Below are 10,986 nucleotides of genomic sequence, written 5' to 3' on the forward strand. Positions count from 1 at the left end.
ATGCAGAAGACTGAGGCTTGGGGGAGGGCGCTAGTGGGCAGATGAGCTGGGTGGGTGGATGCCACCTGGCTGGCCCAGGCCTGACTGTCCATGGCCTCTGATGTGCAGCGTGAGGCCCAGCTAAGTACCGACGGCGGCCTGCAGGGAGGCCCATGCTCGCAGGTATTTGCTCTGCTGACCTTGCACACGTTTGAGGTTTGCTCAAGCCAACACTGTGTCCCCACTCACATTCCATGCCTGTACCTTTGACTTGACGCACTCATGTGCTGACAGCTGGAGGGGGGTGCTGTCACACTTGACCTCTGTCACAGCATTGGTCTCAGCAAAGCCGGAGGTCCAGGTGGGTGATGAGAGGATATGAAATGAAGGAGATCCCCGACAGGTCCCAGGAGATTGTAATCTCCAACTGCCCCACTTTGCAGGGAAAGAAACCGAGGCCCAGGGAACCCAAGATCAATGCAATCAATCAGATGCAGAAAGCTGGGCCAAGGCACCACCTGCTCACATGCTGCCCCCTTGTGGTCAGAGCAGGGACTGCAGCCAGTCCCCCAGCCATTCCCCTGGAGTGGGTCCAAGACAGACGCAGGGGTCTACCTTCCTCCCTCCCAGGCCAGCTCCCCTCAACCCCTGCCCTGGGGTCCCATCTGTGCCACTTTCTCAGTATGGAGGAGCCTCAAGGTCCAAAGGCACCCCAGTTTCTCCAGCCCAGGCTGGCCCCCTTGAATAGGAGCCCCTGGAGGTGTAACCAGCTCCAGGTTGCTGAGTGAGCCTTTGGATCAGCACCCACCTGGCAGCCCCACTGCCACGTCGGGGATGTCCCCAGTCGTCAGCTCCTTGCCCTCTCTGAATGACCACACCCTCCTTCTTGAATTCTTTCTCCTTGGCCTCAATGAAGAGACACCTCTGGTTTTCCTTCCAGCTCCCCAACTGGTCAGGTTTGGGGGGGGGGCTTCTTGGTCCCCTCTGTTCCTGACTGTCGATGTTTCCTGAGCCTTTGACTGCCCTGCTTTTGCCTGGACCTGGAGCTGGGTCACCTAGCAGGCAGGCAGGTAGGCAGACGGCCTCGGGGCACCATCACCAGCAGCACCGAAAACAGAAGACAGGGAGGAAGATGTCTGTTTCTATGAACGCATGCATTTGGTGATGATGAAATTTTTAGAATACGTGTAAGTGTCACGTTTCACACTTTTCTTTACATAAAAAGCATCCTTCTTTTTGATTAAGGGAGGTAGGGCGAGCTCCATGGTCTTCCAAGTGCTTACAGCTTCTAAGGGCCCTGCCTAGATGACCTCATCTATTCACTACTTTCAACTGCCTGTCAATAACCTTCCAACTCTCATGGGGATATCATCAGACCTGATTCCAATTGCTTCCTGGATACCTTCCGCAAGGTCCCCCGGGGCTTTCAGGCTCGCCAAACCCAAAACATTCTCATCATTTCTCCCTTAACCCCTCATCCAACACTGATACCCCCTGCCAGGTGACTCTACCATCATCTCATCTTGTCCGACTCCCGCCCACCACCAAAGCCTATTGATTCAATCTCCTAGCAGCTCTGGAATCTGCATCCTTCTCACACCCTCCCCCCCAACGCCCTCACTGTTGCCCCTGACCTGGTCCAGGCCACCGCTGCTTTTCCCAGCTGGTTCTCCTCCCACCCCCAGTTTCTTCTCATAAGCTGGCTTCACATGCCCATCTGATCACATCACTTCCTTGTCTGAGCCTGTCTCCAGATCCCTGTTACACCAATAAAGTCCAATGCTCCTAAGACTGGCCTCGAAGGTCCCCAAGATGTGGCCTTGCTGCCCCCTGTGACCTCATCTCCCACCACCCATAATCACACCCTGATGCTCCAGGTGCTGAGAAGTTCTCAAAGTTTAATGGCTAATGTACAACCGAACTGGAGGGTGTCTGGAGTGGGTATGGGTGTGATAAGGCTGGACATACCATCCCAAGCTGGCGATGACTTCCAAAATTGTCCACTCTGCCACTAAGGCCGCCATAAGGCCACCAACACACAGGTATCTCCAGTCCAGCTTGTACCCCTCCCACAACGGGGAGCTCCCTCTTTCCAACCATCACTGGACAGGTCCTATTAGCACGTTCTGCTCCTGGACTACATGGATATGGGGCAGAAAACAAAAACTGAACAAAATCCCATTCTCAGGGATACTTAAGGGCTTTTTCCTCAGTTCCTCGGGTCTGGGTGTCTCCTGTCAGAGCTGTGGCTCCCAGAAGCCCTTCTGGGCCAAACAGTGAGAGGATCAGAAGAGCCACCAGAGGGCGGTGCTGCCCCATACACAGCCCCTGGGACCAGCCTGTCTTTGTGTCAGGAGGTTTTTCAAGGCGAGTGTGTGAGTGTGAGTTTGAATGTGAGTGTGTGTGTGTTACTTTGTGTATCTCTGATGGGGTGTTTGTCCTGGCCAGTTGGTGAATGCAGTTGTCTATTTTTGTTCACATCTTTGTCTTTCAATTCTCACCCCAGAAACGTGTGTTTGTCACTCCAGGGGCCCCAGGAAAGGACAGGGAGGATCATGGCCTCACCCTGTGCAGTCCTCACCTTCTGAAAAGCTCCCGCCACCATCACCCTCATCATGAGACTCACTGGCCACACCTGGGCGTCAGTACCCATCCACTAGGGCAATGACCCCAGTGAGAAGGAGCCAATCCTGGTCTTTGGGGCCCATGTGGGCTTGGAGTCCCCCAGGCACGCCCTCCCAGCGTCACATCCACTCCTACCCACCAACACCCTACAAAGATGGATAACCTTGTAATATCCGCATATTACAGAGAAAGTGTAAGCCTGGTCAGCCTGGCACTGGGCACCAGGGCACCCCGACCTCAGCTCCTGGCCCCAAGCCTTAGAAGTCAGGCTCCCGGAGAAGGATGGAGGAGTAACCCCACCCACTGCTGTAACAGAGGGACAGCCCTAGAAATGAGGGTGCCCAGGGGAGGGAGCTGTCCTCACCTGGGGTGGCGGGAGAAGGAAGGCTTCTTAGGACCATACTTGGGATGGGTCCTAGAAGACAAGCCGGGGTGTCAGCCCAGAGCCAGCTGGCATGCGCAAAGGCACTGAAGTGTGAGAGCAGAGCTTAGCCAGGTTGGGTACAGGTGATGCACGTGGGTGGGGGTGGGGGGCTGTGGCAGAAAATGCAGCAAAGGGGGCAACCTTCCTCCCAAGCAGCCTGGTTTGGGGGACTGGCCAAGCCACCCCACCCTCAAAGCCAAGGCCACTTCAGACCTCCGTGGCCTCTGCAGAACAGATAGGTCCCCACATCCCTGCCCCTATTCTCCCCAAGGACCCAGGAACCCAGGGAATTTCTGCAGCTGAAGCAGGAGGGGTGGCGGGCTGAAAAGAGTCCATGTGCTTCAAGCTCTAGACTCAGAGAGAAGCACAGTTAGAGACTTAGACTTCGTTAGAGACCTAGAGAGAGTCCAAGAAAGTGTGTTGGACGTGCAGAGAAGGGAGAGAGAAGAGAGGCAGAGATTCAGGCGGACAGAAATAGAGACAGGAAGAGAGAAAAGGAGAGAGCAAGAAATGGGGACAGGAAGGCAGGGAGAGGACAGGAGAGGGGTGCAAGGAGGAGGGGGCAGGGCGAACTTTCTAGGCCTCCCTCCTCGCTCCTCGCGGCCGGCAATCAGGCCTGCAGGAGGCAGGTGGTCGGGGCAGACAATGGCGCGGAGGAGTGCGGAACCTGGGACTAAATTTGGCGCTGCCTTTGCAGGGCGCGGGGCCGCCCGTTCATCTCGATGCAAAGGAGACACGAAATGAATATGCAGCGCGGGCTGTAATTGGGCCGCCGTGGCCGCCGCCGCCGCCGCCGCACTATAATTTTCCAAACAGGATCTTGCAATCAGAGCCTTATTCATTAGCGCATAAACAATTTTGTTTCTCGGCACTCGAGCCTGTCAATCACGCCGAGAGGGAACATCTTGGCCAGAGGCGCGGTCCCCCGCGCGCGAGCGCTCCCACGCGCGCCCCCTCGAGCCGCGCCACGTGGCTTTGTGCCCTGAGGCCCTCTGGTACTGGGGTTGGAGGGCACCGAGCCTGGCTGCAGAGTCCCTAGCCCGGCAGATTGGAGGGTGGGCGGCGGGGGAGTGCCTGGATTTAGGGAGCCCAAGGGCCCCAGGTTCGAATCAGCCTCTGACACCTCCTGGATCTGACCTTGGGCTGTCCCGCTCCTGCTCCTGGCCTCGGTTTGCTCCCCTGTGGGAAGAGCTAGCCCTATACTGCATAAGGGAGGGCGGGGCGTCAGCAGAGAGAGGCCTAGCTAGCGCTCTGGATGCTGAGGCTGGTTGCTGGAGGATGGGGAGGCTGCGGGGACGGGCCCTTGAGCTCCTTTTTTTAAAGAGTGAATCTGGGGCCCACAAATGACTCCTCATGTCCCAGGCCCTACCCAGCGCAGGCTCCTGTGACACTGTGTATGTCTGTGAGGATTCAAAGTGGTTCTCCAAAGAGCAGGGCACCGCCGGGGGCTCACCCACAAAGGGGCCTGGGTGCCTGTAGGAACTTGAATGCTTGCTGGCGGCTGGGTTTGTGGGCCCCAGGGCACCTCGGATTCTGCAAGTCAGTGTGTGACTGTACCAAGGGCTTTGCGCCTTTGTGGTTATGTGTGTGTATGTGTGTGAGTGTGAGTGTACAGGTCCATCTGCAGATACACTTACATGAGTGGGATGGGCTATGATTGTGTGTGTGTGTGTGTGTGTGTGTGTGAGAGAGAGAGAGAGAGAGAGAGAGAGAGAGATTCCTTGGCTCCCTGTGACACCATAAAGCTGTCACCAGTGGTGGAGAGGTGACAGGTACTGAGTGTGGCTGTGTGGTTGAGGGGAAGGCTCTCTGGATAGGGGTGTGTGACTGTGTGTGTGTCTGTCTGTCTGACTGTGAATGTGGGCCCTTTGGGGCCAAGGTGGCCTGGCTGCATCATCTATGTAGGTGGCCCAAACCTGGTTTAGGGGCAGTTTCTTTCAGGACAGATGACAACTTCTGTGTCCCCCCCCCCACACCACCTCCTCCCCAGCCACCCCTCCATCAGCTCCACTTCCTCTGCACAGTGGGCCAGGTCCGGGAGAGGGCAGCTTTTGCCCTACTGGCAGGCCTCATGGAATTTGGGGGTTTGCCTGCCCAGCCTCTGGGTGCCTCCCTCAGACAGTTCTGAGACTCAGCCCCTGCTTATTCCTCCACAGGGAGACCCCCAAGGCCTCCAGAATTTCAGGTCCAAATGTTCTAATCAGCTCGGTTTTCCATCGATGTTAGCATGTCAGAGCCAGTCAGACCCACTGCATTGATGGGGAAACAGAGGCCCAGGACAGGAAACGGGCAGCCACAGAGGCAGCCACAGAGATGTCCCACTCCCCCAACACTCACCACCCTCCCCCCTCGTCTTCTGCAGTGCCCAAGCCCCCACCCCCAGCCCAGTCCCTGCTCTATACAAAGAATCTGAGGATGTGCTGACAGCCAACAGACAGGCCATCAGTCTGCGCAGACACCCTCTTCACAGCTCGAGACCCAGCACCCGGCAGCCCGGATGCCACCCCACCCATTGGTCACCCCCCAGCACCAGGCCAGGAAGGGAGGTGGCCGGGAAAGGGGCTGCGGGGGAAGGCACGAAGTCCGGAAGCCCGGAGGAACAGTCTTCAACCTGTGAATCCGGCCACACCCTCCCTGCAGCCTCCCTGCTCTTGTGTGTCACTTCTTGGCTGACCCTGGCCCGTAGGGACCCAGGCTGCCCGTGAGCCGGCTGCTGTGAGCAACTCCCGGGGATGGCCAATGGGCAGCTTGGCATGCTGGGCAGTGGCCAGAGGCAATGGCTTTGAACGAGAAGGCCAAGGTTTAAAATCCAGCCCTGTGGCCTCCTGGCTGGGAGAACCTCAGGCAACAGGCCAAGCCTTCCTGTGCCTTGGTTTCTTCATCTGGAAAGAAGAGCTATTTACCCAGCTCGGCGTCCACTTGCCACTTGGTGCTCAGTACATGACAGAGTGAAAAAGAGCTCACAGGAAGAGAACCCTGGGCCAGATCCATCCCTGGAGGCCCCACCCCAGACATGTTCCAGAGCTTTCCCCCAGGAGGAAACCCTGCCAAGCTGCTGGAGGAAACCCACTCAGGGTTTCTAAGCAAAACTCACGTGAGTTGGTCTTTCTTGAAAAATGGTCCCTTTCCTAGTCTTGTGTGAGCCTTCTTATGGACCATGTGTTTTCAGGGCCATCATGTGGCCTCATCCTGAAGGACAGGCTACTTTGCTCATTTATGGAGGCAGAACCCAAAGAGACTTGAGGGCCCAAGTCTCTTCCCCAGGGTACCAGCTGGCAAAAAAAAAAAAAAAAAAAAACCTTGAACTCACTAAGAACAGTGCTTCCCCCATCACTGCCTCCCACCTCTCTGCTTCCTTGGTGAGAGATGAGCCTCTGGATTGGGGACAACGGGCTGGCCCTGACCAAGCTTCTGGAGCCAGCAGTGGTCACCAATCCCTGTCCCTTCTGCAGGGTTGTTGGACTGAGGATGGCCCAGGAAGAAGGCAGCCTAAATATAGGTTCATCAGGAAATACTGGTTCCAAGGCCCAGGGCATCAAAGCTGAGGTGTCTGGGGGAGAGGGGCTGAGGAAGAGAGGGAAGAAGCATGTCTCCAGGGAGGTGTAGGGCCCAGAGGCATGGATGTCCTTGGGACATCCCTCTGTGGATCCCACCTATACCTCCACCTCTTCACTTCTAGGGCTTTAATTGTATCTGTGACTTGCATCCAGGTGGCCCATGGAACATGGGCCCAGGGGCTCGGAGGGTCCCTGGCTCACCTGCTCCATGCCCACCTCACTAATTCTAGCACTGTGCTTCACACATAGTAGGTGCTCAATAAAACTGTTCAGTGAGCCAATGAGTGAGAAGGGCTGAACCCAAAGAAAGCAGCAGAAAAAGGCTGGCAGTGACCCTTGCATTTCCCTTCTCCCCACCCTAACCCCAATCAGCTGGTGACCCTGAAGTGCCCCTACAGGCTCAGCCCCATCCGGAACCTCACTTCTGGTGGGTGGGGTTCAGGGCCTAGAACTGTGCTGTCCAAGGCAGTAGCTACTGGCCATATGTGGCGACTGAAGTCCTTGACATGTGGCTGGTCCTAACCCAGGTGTGCTGTAAATGTGGGATACACATCGGTTCTCAAAGAATTTTTTTTTTTTTTTTGGTCTTTTTGCTATTTCTTGGGCCACTCCCACGGCATATGGAGATTCCCAGGCTAGGGGTTGAATCGGAGCTGTAGCCGCCGGCCTACGCCAGAGCCACAGCAACACAGGATCCGAGACGCGTCTGCAACCTACACCACAGCTCACGGCAACACCGGATCGTTAACCCACTGAGCAAGGGCAGGGACCGAACCCGCAACCTCATGGTTCCTAGTCGGATTCGTTAACCGCTGCGCCACGACGGGAACTCCGATTCTCAAAGACTTTGGACCCCCAAAAAAGAGTGTCAGATATCTCATGAATAACTTTTTATATTGAAAATCTGTTGAAATGATAATATTGTGGATATACTGGGTTAAGTAAAACAGGCTATTAAACTAATTTCACCTGTCTCTTTTTCCTTTTGTTCTGTGTTACTAGTACTTTTCAAATGACTTTTGTGTCCTGTGTTATATTTGTCACCACATGATGGTCTGAAAGAGGCCACAAATCCCAACCCCAGAGGAATGAGGGGAAGACCCTCCACATTCAGTTACTGGGACCCTAAGTCTCCCAGGGCACTCGGACCAGTGCTCAGCAGGTGGAATCGACCACAATTTCCCAATCTGGTTCTCCAGTTCTTTGTAGCCCCAGCATCCTGCCTCCTACCTGGAATCATGCCAGTCTCGTCCCTGAGCTAGAATAGCACCTGCTCGGGGCCACACCCACCAACTCAGAAGGCGCCTTGGGCACACATCCACCGGCTGACCAACTCAACCTTAATCCAGCCAACCCTTTTAGCTTTTCCATCTCTCTCAGTCTTTGCCCTTCTTTCCATCCCTTCTGCCACTCCTCTTGTCCAGATTCCATTCAGCCAGTCATTCAGCAAGTATTAACTGAGCATCTATGTACCAGGCGCTTTTCTTGGTTCTTTATGTACGTGGGGGAATAAAGCAGATAAACCCCTCCGCTCTTGGGAGCTGACATCCCAATGGCAAGTCAGACAATATAAATAAGTAAAATGTTTGCGTTAGAAAATATAAATGCTAATTAAAAAAAAAAATAGAGCCAAGTAAGATGGCTCGGCCTCCGCATTGCTCTCCCTGCCTTCATTTTTGTCCTTTGACTCATCCTCCGTGGGCTGCACGATCCAGCCTTATGCTGCTTTCCTGCTGCAGAGCCCTCTCTGGCTCCACAGTACCTCCAGGTGGGAGTCCAAGCTCCCTGGCCAGCCGAGCATGCCAAGCCTCACGTGACTGGCCCTGCCAACTGCATCCTCCACCCAGCGGCTCTCTGGTGAGCTTTCTGGAGCCTCTCTGTCACTCCCTCTGCCAAGAACACCCTTCCCAGAGTTCTCTGTTCCTTCGCTTGTTCTCATTCCTAGGGGCTTCACTCAGCATCGGGAAGGTTTGCACCGAGCTCACACGTGCATGGATCTCCCTATCTTAGGCCCATGCATGAGCTCTGGCTACACACCTGCTACTGCCATAGCTCACGCACACGTGTACAGACTCTTGTGTGAGCAGGCGTGCCACAGGCCGTGTACCCTCCCCCTTGGAGAGGCCCAGCCGGTGCAGGGGCTGCCCAGGTATGTCTCCACTTCTCAAGCCTCAGCGGGAACAGGCCCTGTGATTCAGGAAGTCGCCATGGCAACCAACAGGCCCTCTTGCCATCTCCTGCAATCAGTGCTGGGACCTGGCCACCCACTGGGCTTCCTGGAGATTTGTTCCCCATGATGGGAGGTTGGGGAGGGGAGCTGCTACCCCCACCCCAGTCATCTGTCCTCCCCTCCCCCACCCCCCAGCGTGACAGGGCTGCCCATATGGGACAGAGAATATTTGAGGGAGGGTTCCCCTGGACTGGCAGCAGGGACGGGAATTCTGGTCTCAGATAAGCCATTGGTTACCTTCTGTGATCACTCCTTTCTCTCCACTTTCATCTCTTCATCTGTGAGATGCCTCATTTCCAGGGTCTCCAGGGGGTTCGGGGCAATAATATGGCATACATTAGGTGCTTAGCTAATGCTGTTATTGAAATTAAAGGCCTAAAACAACCCCTTACCTCTAGAGGGTTTCAAGGTGCTTCCTCTCTGTTGGTTCACAGCAGCCCCCGAGGAGGAGTGGTAGTGTCAGTTTCACAGAAAAGGGGCCTGAGGTCAGAACAGTGGAGAGAAGAGCCAAAGCCACTAGCCTTGGCCGGATGGGGCAAGTCAGGAAGGCTGGCAAATCCCAGGAGAAAGGCTCTCTGGGGAGGATGTGATTGGGGAAAGTCCTTTCTCTGCCAGCACAAACAGGTGACCCTGCCTCCCTTCGGCTCAGACAAGAGTCCGGCCCTCATCCCCTGGGCTGGCCCTGGGAGTAAGGTGTGGGGGGTGCTCTCAGATCCCAGAGCCCTCCTCAGTGGACAGGACCCCGAGGCAGGGGGTCTAGGTTCCAGTCCCAACTGGCTCTGTGACCTCGGGGAGAGGGAGTCATTTGCCATCTCTGAGCCTCACTTAACGGCTTCCCTAGAAATGAACCAGATGACATCAGGGGCAAGACCCATTCCTAAAGGTTGTGCTTTCTCTTCCATGGCAAGAGAAACTCAAGGGACTTTGCAACCCTGGGTGACAGTGGCTTGTGAGTTTGCCAAATGCCAGGCCCAGACCCCACCCCCAACCCCAGCAACCAGGGATCCTGGTTTCCCACACACACTCTGGGAAAGTCAGGCAACAGAACAGCATCTTTGTTCTCCCAGCTCCAGTAGAGACTTGAGGGTTTTTTTTTTGTCTTTTTAGGGCCACACCCATATGGTGGTTCCCAGGCCAGGGGTCAAATTGGAGATGTAACCACTGGCCTACACCACAGCCACATGGGATCAGAGCCGCGTCTGCAACCCACACCACAGCTCACGGCAACACCAGATCCTTAACCCACTGAGCACGGCCTGGGATCGAATCCGTGTCCTCATGAATTCTCATCGGGTTCGCTAACCACTGAGCCATGACGGGAACTCCAAAGCCTTGAGTTTCTTAACTGGATGCTGCACTGTCTGTTTCTCCATCTCACTCTAATTCCAGCCAAAATAGTCACCATAGTGAGGGAAAATGCACCACGCGCTTGCCTCGCGCTCCAGGCCCCCTTTATGCCTGTAACCCCGTTTAAGTCCCACAACCACTCTGCCAGGTAGATCTTTCATGGGTGACGAGACCAAGGCAGAGAGGTGGAGTGACTTACTCAAGAACACCCAGCTGGTAAGTGGCAGAACTGGCATTTGAACGCAGGCCCATCTGACTCCAGAGCCCAGTAGAAAGACCGCCCTCGACATCCACTCCGCCCAGCTGCTTTGTCCCACTCTCAGTGACAAGATGCTTAGACTCAGAATCCCAGAGCACGGGGTGGGATGGGGGGGAGTGGCGGGGAGGAAGCCCTTTGAGGTGCCCCACACCAGCCCTATCTGCCCAGGTCTGCCGCCGCACAAGGGGTACCCAGAATTAAAGGCACGGGCTCCTCTCCCGCATGGGACCAGATGGAAGATGTCCCACCCCACAGGACTGTGGGCCCCCAGAAAGAGGGGGACCAGTGGAACTCTGGGCATGCCTTCTAGGGCAGGCAGGTCTGCCGGTCAGGGCTTGAAGGGCTTGGATTCAGACCAGCAGAGAGCAGAGGGAGGGGGCCAGACGCGAGGGTGGGGGGCTGGGTGGCCTGGCTGAGCGGAGGGGTCAGGCAGCCTTGGCCGGGCTCCCATCTCCAGCCCCAGGGCGAGCGCACGAGGTGGAGCTGAAACATTCAAGCAGCTTCCTCTCCTTTGTTGGGAGTGATGTCGCCCATTTCCTGGATGTCCAAGAACCGGCTACAAACA

Source organism: Phacochoerus africanus, chromosome 2 (assembly GCF_016906955.1).
Source record: "Phacochoerus africanus isolate WHEZ1 chromosome 2, ROS_Pafr_v1, whole genome shotgun sequence".
NCBI classification, from domain to species: Eukaryota; Metazoa; Chordata; class Mammalia; order Artiodactyla; family Suidae; genus Phacochoerus; species Phacochoerus africanus.